This window comes from Triturus cristatus, chromosome 1_2, assembly GCF_964204655.1.
Source record: "Triturus cristatus chromosome 1_2, aTriCri1.1, whole genome shotgun sequence".
Taxonomy (NCBI): domain Eukaryota; kingdom Metazoa; phylum Chordata; class Amphibia; order Caudata; family Salamandridae; genus Triturus; species Triturus cristatus.
In genome coordinates, this window is record NC_140580.1 from 773797804 (window position 1) to 773811076 (window position 13273).

A 13273-nucleotide genomic window follows, 5' to 3' on the forward strand; every position below is an offset into this window, starting at 1 on the left:
TTGCTCTAGTGGAACACCTCCATTGCTACAACTTTGCAGAATACACTGCCCGACTTCACACCTCATATGATAATCCAGGCCGCCTACTTGAGTGGCTAGCCTGACAAGTTGGTCTCTATGACGCAGAGTAGATGAAGAATCTCCTACCCACGCAGTGATACATACCTTACATATAACGAGGGCAGGGTGCCACCTAGTCACTTGGCTTTACAAGGCAATCAGAGAGCACACGGGTATTCCCCTGACTCGCCTTCGTCTTGTCTGGGAGGAGAATCTGACAACTCCCCTTCGTGACGCTGAGTGGTCCAAAGCTCTGGAGTCCTCCCCAGGCTGTCTCACGAAATGCACGGTTTAAAAGCATTAATTAATTGATGTTACACAGGATGTTTCTGACGCCATCTTGCCTGACCCGCATGTTCCCCGGGGTCGGCCTCGCCTTACCCAGATTCCAGGCCCCCCGCGGCTGACCTCCAACACATGCTAGGGTCCTTCCCTGGTATAGCTAGCTATTGGCATGCAATACACACCACACTGGTCACGGTCACAGACCTCGAGATGTTGAGTTCCTGGGAGGTCACTCCCTGGGTATTTCCCTTCGGGGAGGATACATAAGGTGCGAGCACGCTTTGGTAATCTTGCCCTTGTGCTAGCCAAATGGCTCCTTGCCATTCACTGGAGGGCCCAATATTCCCCGCCACCTCCCCAATGTCATAGGGTACCCTTCCGTTGGGGGAGGCGGAGTGTACTCTACTACACTGGGACAGGGTCGGATTATTTGGAAAAGGTCCTATAGCATACATATATGGAACACCATGCTTACCCAATTCAAAGAACTGACTGCTGATAACCACCCCCCCTCCTCGCCTCCCCCTTAGTCCTCGGTGTCGCTGGCTTGACCCTGCAATGGCCCAGAACCTTGCCCCCCCCTCCGTTCTCTCCCCTACCACGCTGCCAGGGAGGGGTGGCCTGTGTACTTTTTATAGCCATCAACGCTGACGCCCCCAGCCCCTTGTGCCAATCGTCCCCTATTTCTTTTTCAACGCTCATCAGATATCACGCCCGAACCCCCTCTACTTTGTTGAAGCTTATGTTCCATAATTCCACCGGGGTTGGATTGGGATTAAAAATCGGCCCGGACACACAAAAGAAAAGTGGCCCACATTTGCATATTGCCTTTCTGCAAAACACTGCTTCGGCGAAATTTTATAAAAAAGTGGGGGGGGGGTCCGTTAAGAAAAAATCCACAGATTAGTTTACACTGGTGAAACACACCTGAATACAAGTGAGGCCACTTCTGCTCAAGTCCCCTGCCCCCGCTCAATATGCATACATTAATGGCCGGCCCAGCGAGAGAAAGGGAGTGACACCTCTGCGGTTGATAAAAGGGGGTAATGGACGCCCATCTGTCTCCAGAAAGGCCACTCAGGTACCCGCTGGTGGCATAGAACAACGCAGAAACTGCCAAACCGGGCCCCCTGGCTGCTCAAAAAAGCAGCCCACAGCTGGAGCTCGGACACCAGCCCCTTTGGCATTGCCCGAGTGCCAGTGTCACCAATCCGACGTTGATTTCCACCCCAACACCCCTGTTTGCTCTGTTAACGAGAGAGGTTTCATATCCCCCATCCCTCCCATTTGCATTCGTTTCTCTGGAATGCTTAGGTTATAATCCTTCACTAACTGTCTGCAGTGCACGTGGATGTCCCTAATGGAACTCAGGAGCAGTTACATGATGCAAAGCCCAATGTAGATTATGCCTGTTTGACCGTATATATTGATTAACGCCTGCTCATCAAATGCATGCATAGTACCTTTACCGTCCCCCCCCCCCCTTTCTTCTTTTACCATTGCAATGTACCGATGGCAAGCCGCTGCATATACATCCTATATTACAAAAGGCATGATGCGACTGATTTCCATGAAAAGGTTACAAAAAAACACATTAAAAAATCATTTAAAGGAAAGAAAAATACGGCGAACGTTTCTTGGCTGAGTGGCAGTGCCGCGAAAGGCTCCGTGACCGAGAACTATTTTGTGAGCGCCCATTAAGGCCCTCATTGAAAAGTGGCCCCGTGAATTCCCATATGTGTGGTGACTTTTGCCACCGCACATGTCGGGATTGTGTGTTATGGGGGAAAACTGAATGAGGTCATCACCTTCACAATTATGTGTTCACAGGTCACTTTCAGCAGGTGAAACCTGACAAAATGTACTGGTGAAAAACATGCTAATTACCGAGAACTGTGGATTTTGGAGCAGCAAACACCAAAATCCATGTTAGTCCCCGTTATAGGGATCTATTAGGCGCTATTTACAACACCTGAAAAATACTGACTATCGTCACATTATAAATTGAGATATGTGAAAATTGAGATATTGGGAACAGTGACCGTGTTTTTGTTTTGGTGCAGTGGATGAGAAGCAGTGCATAAGCAGTGCTTGATGTGGAAAGCAGAAAGTGCCAGGGCCACTTCAGCCTGCACCACTCATTGCCCCTGCCAGCGCTGCCAATGACCCTACAAACACAGCTATCACACGCCATCAAGTGTGACAATTCAGACTATTCCAGGCCCCCAAAGCAATTAGAATGGTTTGTACGGCGGTTATTAGCCATTTTTAAGGTATATTGAATTTATAAACAACTGCTGTTTTGCTCATTTTTAAATAAAATAAAGAGCGCCACTTTCATAGGTGCCGGTGTCATAGGTGCTGGGGTTGACAGTTAAGTGCCAGTGCCGAGCATCGGAAACCACCGGCTCATATTAAGCACTGTAAGCATCATACTCCAAAGTATACATTGTCTCTGCTGAGCAAATATTTATAGCTGCAGCTGCAAAAGTGTTTTTATTAAGGCAGATATTAAGGCCTTGTTTATTTCTGGAAGCGCATGCCATTGTTTAGACATGCAGTTAAAGGGGAGGTCCTTTGAATGATGTCACAATATGAATCAAAACCTAGCAGCCTTTAGAAAGTTTATTGCTGGTTACTGTTAAAGATGAATGACTGGTGAAAGAGAACCACAACTGCTTGTTTCTCTATACCTGATGTCCAGTTCTATGTTTCGAGGATTAGGATGGACAGGATGGCCTTCGAGTATTTGGACTGACACATGAGCATTTGATTGGTAGGGCTCACTAAGAAGAGGTGGACATGAGAAGTGATAGAAAGTCATATGTTTTTGTTTATTATGATCGAAAATATGAGTATTAACTGTGATGTCAGTCATTTTGTGTAATACTAGTACAGAAGTAAGAATATTTGTATAATAATAATAATCTGGCATTTGTAAAGCACGCAGCTACCTACCAACGGAGGTGTCCCAGCGCTGTACTTATACCGCAGAGGAACCCATCCTGGCTTTCTCTGTGAAGTGTCCACTCCTGGGCACCCCCAAGGTAAAGCCAGGCATCCCCTGCGCTGTTGGGGCCGTTGTGGAGATTAAGCAAGCTATTGCCCAGAGTTGGACCCATGATTAGAATAGGCACCAAGGCGAGAAATATCAGGTCCGAGGAAATTAAGCCCAAGACCCACCAAAGCAGGAATTGAACCCTGGTCTCGGGCCGGACCTCTGCATCAGGGTCTGCTGCGCTAACCATTGAGCCACACTTCTCCACATGCCCTTTGTAAGAGCATTCATGTATTTGTATATTAGGAATGACGGGTAACCGTGGGTATTGCGGCTGGTGGATACGTTTGGATTTTGAGGATGATGAAAGCTTACTTTGACATTGGACTGAAACAGGCATGCTTGCTTACCTTGTATGGACAATAGAGTCTTATAGCCTCGAGCCTACTGCCAAGGGGTATACCGGTTGTTAAAGACCCTGGCAGCGAGGGCCTATAACGAAGGTGAGGGCCTTTAACAACAGGTATAGCCTGAGCCAGAAGGGGTATAAGACTATTAGAATATTCCACCCACTGAGGGTAGAATGTCCTAATTTAAAAAGGGAGAAACAGAAAGACAAACATTGGAATGTTGGAGCAGAAGTCTTATGCCAGCCATTATAAACCCAGAGCCTCTCCATTTTCTTCAATGGAGCTCTCAACAATCCAATAATCTATTATTTGTCCTTCTGGTGCTCTAATACCATTTCTTTAATGGGACTGATCGAAGGTTATTGGTGTATTCAGGCAGATATCGGAAGAGAGTTTGGGCCGTGAGGCTGCTAGAAGAGTGTTGGTGTTTTCAAAACGTTTCTGCTGTTTGTAGCAGATGGACGATGTATGGGGGTTGACAGATTTGTAATTGAGTTTTAGTCTGATGGAAGAGTGTTTAAGCTGTATTTATTTTTTCACACGTCAACAGTCTTTGCATGATTGAACTACACCATATGTGTTATGCTAAATGCTAAAGTGAGAACTCTTATAATCCAGGTTTCCACAGAGCATACGGAGTTTCTTAGTTCACAATTTCTGTGCTTTATTAGATTATGATGACAGACACATTCAAACATGGTGATGTTTTCATGCTGTGCTGTGGGTGAAAAAAACATTTTCAACCTTGACTTTCAGCTAAGTTCTAGTGTAACCAAGTTTAACAAGCATTGGCAAAGCCAAATAGGCCTTGCCTATGTGAGATATATTGGCTTTGTCAACGTCTCTTAGCCATGTTGTACAGCAGCATTACTGCCTTGAAGCATGACTCAAAGTTAGAAAAAAAGGAGCTATGGTGCTGCCAGTGCTTGTTGAATCAGGGCTTTTTTCTGCCAGGAATGGTGCGATATGCACCACAATGCAATGGGTGGACAGGGCAAGCAGCACATCAAATGAGGAGCATCGGAGTGATGGGGCAAGCAACAAAATGCCGGAGAGGGCTTAGGGGTATGGGGCAAGCAACAAAATGAAGGAGGGTGCAGGTGCAAGTGTGGGAGAATCGGAGGAGAGAAGGGCTGCAAACACTCTTATGGAGTGCTACAAATGAAACAAGCATTGGCATAGCCAATAGGTCTCGCCTTTGGGACCTTATGTGTTTAGCCAGAACTTTTGGCTATGTTGTAGAGCATTGTGGCTGCTGTGCATCATGTTGAAAAGTTATAATAAAAAGTGTTAAGCATTTTTGTTACCTTTATACAAACCAAGACGACATTATATACAATTTAACAACCTGATTAAAAAAAGGTTTTAACATAAACGATGTCTTCTAGTTGTTTTGTACTTTCATTGCTGGCAACTTCTTCCTGTCTGTTCTTATGCTTGTTTGTTAGAATTATTTTTGTTATGGGGGAGCGGGACATAAATAACGGGTGAGTGGAGGTTGGAAAACAGTAATTTAATTAGAACACGAGCAGCGGACACTAGGGGAGAATCAACAGATGCCAGATTCCGAGGGTAGACTGACGTGATGCTTAAGTGATGTTTAGGTGATGCTTAGGTGGTGTGCTGATGCAAAATGGTGGCGGTGAGTGATGTTTGGTGCTCAGGTGGTGCCACTATGTGGTGTGGAATGGAGGTACGTTGTGGATTGTGGAGTTAAAATATGTTGTTTGGTGTGTAATTATGTGGTGTGTATTGGAAATGTGTGGAGTTGAATTGTGTGCAGCCGCGGCCCCTGGAGGGAGTTCCGTGGGGCGGTAAGGCGGGGCGGGGGAGGGGCAGGGTGGGGGGTTCTAAAAACCGGAATATGGATAATTGCAGTTAAGTAAACAATTAAATGAATAAAACGAATTTCGTAGCGCGCGCTGCATCGCATTTTGCGATGCAGCGCCCGCAACGAAATTCATTTTATTTATTTAATTGTTTACTTACCTGCAATTATCCATATTCCGGTTTTTAGAACCCCCCACCCTTCTCCTCCCCCGCCCCGCCTTACCGCCCCACGGAACTCCTTCCATGGGCCGCGGCTGATTGTGTGACCTGGAACTGTGGTGTTGAGTGAAATTATGCTTAGTGAAATTGAGTCATGGTGTGGAGTGCATTTATGTTGATTGATGGTATGTGGCTTGTATTTATTTTGCATTGAGTACAGTGCAATTATGTGGTGTGTTATTATGTGGCACTGAGTGGTATTTGTGGAAGGTATTTAAGTTGCATTGAGTAGAGAGTAATTAATCGGCGTGCAATTATGTATTACTGAGTGGTATGTGGAGTGTATTTACGTTGCATTGAATACAGTGTAATTCTGTGGCATGTAATTATGTGGCACTGAGTGGTATTATGTGGAGTGTATCTAGGTTGCAGTGAGTAGAATGTAATTATGTGGCGTGTAATTATGTGGTACTGAGTCATATGTGGAGTGTATTTATGTTGCATTGAATAGAGTGTAATTATGTGATGTGTAATTATGTGGTACTTGGTGATATTATGTTAAGTGTATTTAGGTTGCATTGAGTATAGTGTAATTATGTGGTGTGTGTGTCACACTGAGTGGTATTTTGAGGAGTGTATTTATGTTGCATTGAGTAGAGTGTAATTATGTGGCATGTAATTATGTGGCACTGAGTGGTATTATGTGGAGTGTATTTATGTTGCATTGAGTAGTGTGATTATGTGGCAAGTAATTATGTGGTACTGAGTCATATGTGGAGTGTATTTATGTTGCATTGAGTATAGTGTAAATATGTGGCATGTAACTAAGTTGCACTGAGTGGTATTTTGTGGAGTGTATTTAGGTTGCATTGAGTAGAGTGCAATGTGGCACGGTGGTATTATGTGCCACAATGGTATTATGTGGAGTGTATTTATGTTGCATTGAATAGAGTGTGATTATGTGATTTGTAATTATGTGGTACTTGGTGATATTATGTTAAGTGTATTTAGGTTACATTGAGTATAGTGTAATTATGTGGTGTGTGTATGTCACACTGAGTGGTATTTTGAGGAGTGTATTTATGTTGCATTGAGTAGAGTGTAATTATGTGGCGTGTAACTATGTCACACTGAGTGGTAATATGTGGAGTGCATTTATTTTGTATTGAGTAGAGTGTAATTATGTGGTGTGTAATTATGTGGCACTGAATGGTATAATGTGGAGTGTATTTATGTTGCATTGAATAGAGTGCAATTGTGACGTGATTATGTGGTGCTGAGTGGTATTATGTGGAGTGTATTTATGTTGCATTGAGTAGAGTGTAATTACGTGGTGTGTAATTATGTGGTACTGAGTGGCATTATATGCTTATGACCTTATGATTTATGGCACCCCTTACAGCAAACAGAGACATTTTGTTCAGGAAGAGAAGGCAATGGACTAGAGGCCCATACCAGCTATACATGCTCATGAAAAGCACTGGAGTAACATTCAAACCTATACACACGGGTAAATGAGGGTATGTAACCGATTTGATAAAAGTGCCCAGCCATCGGCTCCAAAATCTGATGCAGCAAGGACTCCTTTGTTATCGAACATGCGAAATTCAAGAATTTCAAAACTGTCCTTTCTCAAAACCAATTCGCACTCCTCTCGCACAAACTGAAAGCTCCTTCCAAACCAATGCAGAACGGCGACAGGCATTCTCTCACTGCGGAAAAAAAACAGAAGCTATCTATTCTCTATGATCCTAAAACAAGACTTCTGCAGTTATGTTACAATCAAGGGCTTTATTTAGATTGGACCTCGTCTTTCATAACCTTGTTGTTAGCTGCAAACAAAGAGGAGTTAGCTGTCTTGCCTTTGGAGCTAGCGGGCGCACAGTGTACGGCTCACTACAGTGGGTACTAGTGACTGGGCAGGCTAGGGTGGGGACCCTCTCCACTAGGCTTACATAACGTCTACTTGTAAAGCACACTTTCACTCAAAGGTCATCATTTTAATCAGATCACAGAACCCACCAAGATTCGAGCATGGGACCATGAGGTCATCGCAGATCCACGGAGTCGGTTCACTAGTCTCGACACCAGCCCCGGCTTCCAGCACACTCCTTTTACCCAGCACACTCCTTCTTACTTTACTCCATCTCGACCTCTTGCTGGCTTTGATAACGGGGTAATAAGGGAGCGCCACACAAGTAAATAAAAGGGAGTGACTGGTACCGGAGAGGAACATGCAGAGGTAGGAGCGGAGATGAAGTGATGGTTAAACGCGTTTTGCCCAACAGATCAATGGCTGAAGAGCGGGACAAAGAGAAGCAGGCGCAAAGAAATGGGGCATCAGGGTTTATTTTAGTGAAGAACTCAATAACAGGGCTACATCTGTCTTAGAAAATATTTACAATAGACAAGGCATAAAAAGGTGCTTTATTGTTTAGAGTGGGCGGAAAACACTTTATACTAGCTTTCTACACCGAAACTACGAATACAGCATAACACGGTCTCATCCGCCGCTAGCGTGTGTGGGTTGAAAGGGGGGAAAAAAGAAGCAAAAAAAACCATACTGTCATAACTTTTTACCCTTCAAATAGCGAATTTCATAAAAATGTTAACAGGGCACTGATGACCAAAAGCAGGTAAAGAGTGAGTACTCTTCGATTTAAAGGATCCATCCCTGTAGAAAAACAAGCCCGGGTATAAAGGTGGCCTCTGCGCCGAGGAGGGTTCTCACGGTGGGGACACCTGCGGCCGGGATGCGCGTCCTCCGCGCAGATAAGAGCCTCAGCCCTCGGGCATCTCCGTGCGTGTATTACTCTTTGTGTAACGTAGCTGGTGCTCGGGTAAAGCGCTCTATTACCTTCGGGTCAAGTTCGCGCTATATAAAACTCCCAAAACACATATTTACCGAACACGAGTGCAAACGCAGTCCTAATGAGAGGCGTTATAGAGATTAGCAGGTTTTAAACGCACCCCAGATTATACGGACATCCTCCAGGACAATAGCGAATAATGAGGAGTGTCACATTTAAAGCAAAGATACAACTGCAGGTGTATCTGAAAATAGAAACGTGGGAATCGCTTCCCGAACGTATTCATCTAGGTATTTTAGTAATTACTGCATACTCCCTGGCCCCAGTATTGCTGTAAAAATTGTGGTATGCATTGTTTGAGTCTCATGCTGTGTTGGCACTCCAAATAAATACATGTATTACTTTATGAAGGATTTCTAAAGCGCTGGGTGCAGCCGTTCAGTGACTTTATAGCGCCTACATACGCCGTTAAATACAGTATATTCGGTATTCTCGGGGAGCATGGTAGATGGTCGCTGGGCCGTGGCCGATCCCTCGCTTGGACTTCACAGTGAGTTTTTTGGCACCACAACGAGAAAGACGTGCACCTCGGTTTATCCCAACAAGTTGGCAGGGCACGCTGCCACAGTTGATTGTGATCAAAAAGAATGACCTGCTCCTCTTTTATGAATGTTTCACTTTATATTATTTAGTTTTTCAAACCACCCTCATGTGCTGGCATGACGTGCCACACACCTGCATGCCACGACCAGCATGTATATGTGCGTTTGTTTAAAGCGCGCCTGCCCGGGGACCTCTTCGGATGGCGATCGTTCTGCTACAATATGTTTCCTTAAACAAAGCATCCTTGGTGCTTGCTGCATTCGTGTTGAAATAACAGGCCCCTATCGCGGACACGGGTCCCGCACTAATGTCTAAATGTACATGGTGCTGTGCAGCGTTAGTGTTGAAATCATTCCACCACGTGCGTGCCCGTGCAGCATCCATGTTGAAATAATTACTCGGCACACGCCGGCCCAGTGCAGAGTCCCTGTCTTTAGCCATCTTTGTTTTCAGAAGCTTGCCTTTATTAGAGATTGCTTCAACACAAAAAAAGCCTTCAAAGAGCCCCAAACAGAACAAGTCACCAACATGCGAGCTGCGTGGTGCGCGCGCTCGTGACATCTGACAGATAACAGATGGCACATTGCGCGCCCCGGTTAGTGACCGCAAGCTGTAGGCCTGGGCGGATACATTTCTTGGGAAAGGCGGGACATGCACCCACCTTTGCCCAATTGCGTGCAGTCTTTGCACGCAAAGCCCAATAGGAAAAATACAACAACAAAAAAACACACGCACATGCATGTGAAAAGTACTGAGTAAAGCTTGAAGCCATTACAACAAGTATTGGCATAGCCAATAGGTCTCGCCCTTGGGACTTTATAAGTATTTAGTTATGCAGCACAATATCATTTCTACAACAGCATCAACTGTTGCATGGCTAAACACTTATAAGGTCCCAAAGGCAAGACCTATTGGCTATGCCAATGCTTGTTTTGTTATGGAGGACATTAATAACAGGATGGTGAAGGTCAGTCAGTCAGTTAGTCAGTTAGTGAGAGTGAGTGAGAGAGTCAGTCAGTAAGAGAGAGTCAGTCAGTGAGAGAGTGAGAGTCAGTTAGTTAGCGAGAGTGAGAGAGTCAGTCGGTCGGTGAGAGAGTGAGAGTCAGTGAGAGAGTGAGAGTCAGTGAGAAAGTGAGAGAGTCAGTCAGTGAGACTGAGAGAATCAGTCAGTGAGAGTGAGAGAGTCAGTCAGTCAGTGAGAGTGTCAGTCAGTCAGTGAGAGTGAGAGAGTCAGTCAGTGAGAGTGAGAGTCAGACAGTGAGAGTGAGAGAGTGAGTCAGTGGGATAGTCAGTCAGTGGCAAGTGAGTCAGTCTTTTAGCAAGAGTCAGTCAGTCTTTTAGCAAAAGTTAGTCAGTCTTTTAGCAAGAGTCAGTCAGTGAGAGAGAGTCAGTCAGTGAGAGAGAGTCAGTGAGAGAGAGTCTGTGAGAGAGTCAGTCAGTGAGAGTGAGAGTCAGACAGTGAGAGTGAGAGAGTGAGTCAGTTAGTCAGTGAGTGAAAGAGAGTGAGTCAGTGGGATAGTCAGTCAGTGGTAAGTGAGTCAGTCAGTCTTTTAGCAAAAGTTAGTCAGTCTTTTAGCAAGAGTCAGTCAGTGAGAGAGAGTCAGTCAGTGAGAGAGAGTCAGTGAGAGAGAGTCTGTGAGAGAGTCAGTCAGTGAGAGAGAGTCAATCAGTGAGAGAGAGTCACTCAGTCAGTGCGAGTGAGTGAGTCAGTCAGTGAGAGCGAGTGGGAGAGTCATTTAGTGAGCGAGTGAGAGAGTCTGTCAGTGAGAGTCTGTCAGTGATAGTGAGTCAGTCAGTCAGCCTTTGAGAGTGAGTCAGTCAGTGCGAGAGAGTGGGTGAGTCTGTCAGTGAGAGTCTGTCAGTGAGAGTCTGTCAGTGAGAGTCTGTCAGTGAGAGTCTGTCAGTGAGTGTGAGTCAATGAGAGTGAGTCAGTGAGAGTGAGTCAGTCAGTCAGTGAGAGAGAGTTGGAGAGTCAGTAAGTGAGAGTGAGTCAGTCAGTGAGAGAGAGAGTGGGAGGGTCAGTCAGTCAGTGAGAGTGAGTGAGTCAGTCAGTCAGTCAGTAAGAGAGAGTGGGAGAGTCAGTAAGTGAGAGTGAGTCAGTCAGTGAGAGAGAGTGGGAGAGTCAGTCAGTGTGAAAGAGTGGAAGAGTCATTCAGTCAGTGAGAGAGAGTGAGTTAGTCAGTCAGTGAGAGTGAGAGTCTGTCAGTGAGAGTCTGTCAGTGAGAGTCTGTCAGTGAGAGTGAGTCAGTGAGTCTGTCAGTGAGAGTGAGTCAGTCAGTGGGTGAGTCAGTCAGTGAGAGAGAGTCTGTCAGTGAGAGTCTGTTAGTGAGAGTGAGTCAGTGAGAGTGAGTCAGTGAGAGAGTCAGAGAGAGTCTGTTAGTGAGAGTCTGTCATTGAGAGTGTCAGTGAGAGTGAGTCAGAGAGAGTGAGCCAGAGAGAGTGAGTCAGTGAGAGTCTGTCAGTAAGAGTCTGTCAGTGAGAGTGAGTCAGTGAGAGAGTCAGAGAGAGTCTGTCAGTGAGAGTCTGTCAGTGAGAGTGAGTCAGCAGTGACAGAGTCAGTCAGTGAGAGTCTGTCAGTGAGAGTCTGTCAGTGAGAGTGAGCCAGAGAGAGTGAGCCAGAGAAAGTGAGTCAGTGAGAGTCTGTCAGTAAGAGTCTGTCAGTGAGAGTGAGTCAGTGAGAGTCTGTTAGTAAGAGTCTCTCAGTGAGAGTGAGTGAGTCAGTCAGTGAGAGAGAGTGGGAGAGTCAGTCAGTGTGAGTGAGAGAGTCAGTCAGTGAGAGAGAGTGGGAGAGTCAGTCAGTGAGAGAGAGTGGGAGAGTCTGTCAGTGAGAGTCTTTCAGTCAGCGAGAGTCTGTCAGTGAGAGTGAGTCAGTCATTGAGAGTCTGTCAGTGAGAGTGAGTCAGTCAGTGAGAGAGTGGGAGAGTCTGTCAGTGAGAGAGTCTGTCAGTGAGAGTCTGTTAGTGAGAGTGAGTCAATCAGTCAGTGAGAGTGAGTCAGTCAGTGAGAGAGAGTGAGTGAGTCAGTGAGAGTGAGTCAGTGAGTGAGTGAGAGTGAGTCAGTCAGTGAGAGTGAGTCTGTCAGTCAGTGAGAGTGAGTCTGTCAGTGAGTGAGAGTGAGTGAGTCAGTCAGTCAGTGAGAGAGAGTGGTAGAGTCTGTCAGTGAGAGTCAGTCAGTGAGTGAGTCAGTGAGAGTGAGTCAGTCAGTCAGTGAGAGAGATTCTGTCAGTCAGTGAGAGTGTCTGTCAGTCAGTGAAAGTGAGTGAGTCAGTCAGTCAGTGAGAGAGAGTGTGTGAGTCTGTCAGTGAGAGTCTGCCAGTCAGTGAGAGTCTGTCAGTGAGAGTGAGTCAGTCAGTGAGAGAGAGTGGGAGAGTCTGTCAGTGAGTCTGTCAGTGAGAGTGAGTCAGTGATAGTGAGTCAGAGAGAGTGAGCCAGAGAGAGTGAGTCAGTGAGAGTCTGTCAGTAAGAGTCTGTCAGTGAGAGTGAGTCAGTGAGAGTCTGTCAGTAAGAGTCTCTCAGTGAGAGTAAGAGAGAGTGGGAGAGTCAGTAAGAGAGAGTGGGAGAGTCAGTCAGTGAGAGTGACAGAGTCAGTCAGTGAGAGGGAGTGGGAGAGTCAGTCAGTGAGATAGAGTGGGAGAGTCTGTCAGTGAGAGTCTGCCAGTCAGTGAGAGTCTGTTAGTGAGAGTGAGTCAGTCAGTCAGTGAGAGTAAATCAGTCAGTCAGTGAGAGAGAGTGAGAGAGTCAGTGAGAGTATGTCAATGAGAGTGAGTGAGTCAGTGAGAGAGAGTCTGTCAGTCAGTGAGAGTGAGTGTCAGTGAGAGAGAGTCTGTCAGTCAGTGAGAGTGAGTCTGTCAGTCAGTGAGAGTGAGTCTGTCAGTCAGTGAAAGTCAGTTAGTCAGTGAGTGAGAGACAGTGGGAGAGTCTGTCAGTGAGAGTCTTTCAGTCAGTGAGAGTCTGTCAGCGAGAGTGAGTCAGTCAGTCAGTCAGTGAGAGAGAGTGGGTCAGTCAGTCAGTGAGAGAGAGTGAGAGAGTCAGTGAGAGTTTGTCAGTGAGAGTGAGTGAGTCAGTGAGAGTGAGTGAGTCAGTTAGAGAGTGAGTCAGTGAGTGAGAGTGTGTCTGTCA

General features: G+C 45.9%; 1 protein-coding gene across 1 annotated transcript in view; it reads left to right on the plus strand.

The window, feature by feature from the left end:
- The window catches only part of ANTXRL (ANTXR like), a 333449-nt gene that overhangs the window by 155947 nt on the left and 164229 nt on the right, over positions 1–13273 (plus strand). The window lies entirely within an intron of this gene.